This window comes from Schistocerca piceifrons, chromosome 8 (genome assembly GCF_021461385.2).
Source record: "Schistocerca piceifrons isolate TAMUIC-IGC-003096 chromosome 8, iqSchPice1.1, whole genome shotgun sequence".
NCBI lineage: Eukaryota > Metazoa > Arthropoda > Insecta > Orthoptera > Acrididae > Schistocerca > Schistocerca piceifrons.
This window is the reverse complement of record NC_060145.1, coordinates 257,473,643-257,477,074: the sequence shown is the minus strand read 5'-3', so window position 1 is coordinate 257,477,074 and position 3,432 is coordinate 257,473,643.

The following is a 3,432-nucleotide window of genomic DNA, read 5'->3' as shown; positions in this document are numbered from 1 at the left end:
ATGATGATAATTTATGCGGTAGGGCTGCCAGGGTTTGGATTTGGGGTAATTATTAACTTTTTTTAACAATACTTCTTCTCTATCGTTATCAGAAACGTTAGAAGCACGTCATTGTTAAAACGTTTCAAATAATGAAAGAGAAGCTTTTTAAAACCACATAAAAATATAAATAAACATTTTCTCTGGGGCGTTATGAATTTTTAACCCCATGAACCATCCTCCCTGCTGCACTGATTTGTACAGTGTGAATCGTCTAAAACTTGCACCGCAAATAGTGCGGAAATGGAAAGTGCTGTTGATATGAGGTTTTTACAGCTTGGATTGATAGTCAGGGCTCTTACTGTTAGTCAAAATGGTTCAAATGGCTCTACAAACTATAGGACTTAACATCTGAGGTTCGAATCCTGCCTCGGCCATGGATGTGTGTGATGTCCTTAGATTAGTTAGGTTTAAGTAGTTCTAAGTCTAGGGGACTGATGACCTCAGATGTTAAGTCCCACAGTGCTCAGAGCCATTTGAACCATTTAGAACATCTGAGGTCATCAGTCCCCTAGACTTAGAACTACTTAAACCTAACTAAACTAAGGACATCACACACATCCATGCCCGAGGCAGGATTCGAATCTGCGACCGTAGCAGCAGCGTGGTTCCTGAGTGAAGAGCCTAGAACTGCTCGGCCACAGCGGCCGGCTACTGTTAGTCAATACACAGATTGTAGTAATACTTAGAAAGGGTATTTTTTGTGTATGCATACACTTTTTTTAAATGGAAGAATGCTATTAACAGTAACAAACTAAAAGTAGGTTAAGTTAGAATGTCAGTGGTGTTTGTTGCAGGAGTCTAGTGCGAGTCGTTTAAAGAGATATCGTATCGTGCCAAGTTTCCACGTCGACACTGTTTTGTGCTATTCAACCTACGTAGTTACTTCGTACGCTGTTGTTATGTTTGCTTGTAGCGAACTTGTGTTTTCCTTGAATGCACTGCGACTTGCTAGCCAGTTAGCGTCTGAAGATCCAAGCAGTATGCAAAAAAACCGACATGCTCGGGGTGTATGGAGAGTGTAGGTAGAATGTAGTTCGCGCTTGTACTGTTTATGCGACAAAATATCCCAACAGACGTCAACCATCTCGGCAATTATTCATCAACCACTTCAACTAGTTACGCGAAAGTGGCAGTGCAACACTTGGGCTAGGTAACAGAAGAGAACAACTGACGACAAAAGAGAGGGAAATGAATGTTCTTGCTGCTGTTGCAGTTGATCTGCACGTTAGCTCCCTCGCAATCGCACGAGGACGTGGCATGGGTCAACCGAGTGTTCTACACTGTCTCCATCTACCCCTACCGCACCTCTCTCCAACACGAGGTGCTTGGAAACGATTACGAGAATCTTGTTAACTTGTGTACATGAACGTTGTGGCAGGATACTAAATATATATCAAGTATTTTGTTTAGTGATGAAGCCATATTTACCAATAGTGGCCAGGTAAATCACCGAAACATACGCTATTGGTCTGTTGGCAATCCCCGTTGGCTTCGTCAGGCGGAAGTGTAAGCGTGTGGTGTGTGATAGTGAACCATCAGCTCATGCACTCGTTCTTGACACGAACACGCACAAGTATTGCAGCCTCCTAACTGACCATCTTCGACGGATGCTAGAAGACGTTCTTCTGCAGACTGCGTGGGACCTGTTGTACCAACATGATGGCTGTCCAGCCCATAGTGCACGAAGTACTGCAACGCGTCTTCACAAATTCTTTCCAAATCGTAGGGTTGGACGCAGAGGACCTGTACCTTGGCTGGTCCGTTCGAAGGATTTGACGCCTGTAGGCTTTTTTCAGTGAGGAAAGCTAAAAGACGCTACACCAAATACACCCGATGGTATGCAACGACTCATTACTGCAGCCTGCTCCGAGATTCCTGCTGCAGTAGTCGTTCCGCAACGAGTGGAAAAGTGTATTGCCGCTGCCGATGCTCATACTGATCACAATATGTGACGGTCAGTTATCTCGTTAGTGGTCAGAATCCACATAACTAGTGTATGCACTTACTGTTGTGACTTGGCAAGACAGCCAAGTCATTATGAGAGGAAGCCGAAAGGCACGCGCTTAAGCTCACTCAGGCTGGCGCGAGGTCTGGAACAGTTAAGGGAATTAATAGTGGCAAATAAAGTACGTAGTTGATGTAATACTTAACTTTAATCCATAAGTGGTGTACATCGGTCTGACGGTGCAGGCATCACAATATAACGGGTAATGGCGCCTTGCTAGGTCGTAGCAAATGACGTAGCTGAAGGCTATGCTAACTATCGTCTCGGCAAATGAGAGCGTATTTGTCAGTGTAGCATCGCTAGCAAAGTCGGCTGTACAACTGGGGCGAGTGCTAGGAAGTGTCCCTAGACCTGCCGTGTGGTGGCGCTCGGTCTGCAATCACTGACAGTGGCGACACGCGGGTCCGACGTATACTAACGGACCGCGGCCGATTTAAAGGCTACCACCTAGCAAGTGTGGTGTCTGGCGGTGACAGCACATTTACATTGTTTTTTTTAATGTGTGCTGCCACAGGCACTGTACAAGTGTCAGTGTGGGAACTTTTCCAAATTCGAAATCTCGTAAACGACTCGCACTAGAATCGTGCAACAAACACCGCTGACACTCTGATTTAGCCTACTTTTAGACTGTTAACGTCAATAGACATTGTTACATTTAAAACGTGTATGTCTGCACAAAAATTATACGTTCTAAGTATTATTGCAGTCTGTTTATTGGCTAACAATTCGAGCCCCTGGCTACCAATCCATTCTGTGAAATCGGCACATCAATAGCACTTTCCATTTCCAAATCTGCGGTGCAAGTTTTAAGTGATTCACCCTGTGTAATATAAAAATGTAGTGGTAACTGTAAAGTTATTAATCATATGATTCAATAAATATAGCTGATATTTAAGTATGAAATAGGTAATACATAATACATTTAAATGCTTTGCGTAAAGTGTGTAAAAACTTCCCAGAGATTCTCTTTGTAAAAAATGTTAGAGTTTGGACGTGTACTCCAGAAAGTCGAATACGCAGCCTACTGTAACCTAGAGATAAATGCTGGATCTGTTGCATAGGCTTTCTTTGTAGAGAGTTTTTGCATCACCTCTTCTGGAAGTTTCTTGTCTTGCAACACTTCGCGACGCTACGCAACCTGTTATGATTGAAAAAGCGTTTTTACACCCTTTCTATTTGTTTCTTTTGTTCTCACGTCATTTATTTGGCTAAATAATCGCTCAATTCAGCATTGGACCAAGGCAGTGAAAGAATGACAATGGCAGATTTCGATAACTCTGTAAAAGGGTTCAGTCCTCTTGCATCTTTATTTTGTGATACTTCACTCCAAAACGACATCGTATTGTTAGTCTCAGACCATTTGATAGTTGTCGGATTCACCCACT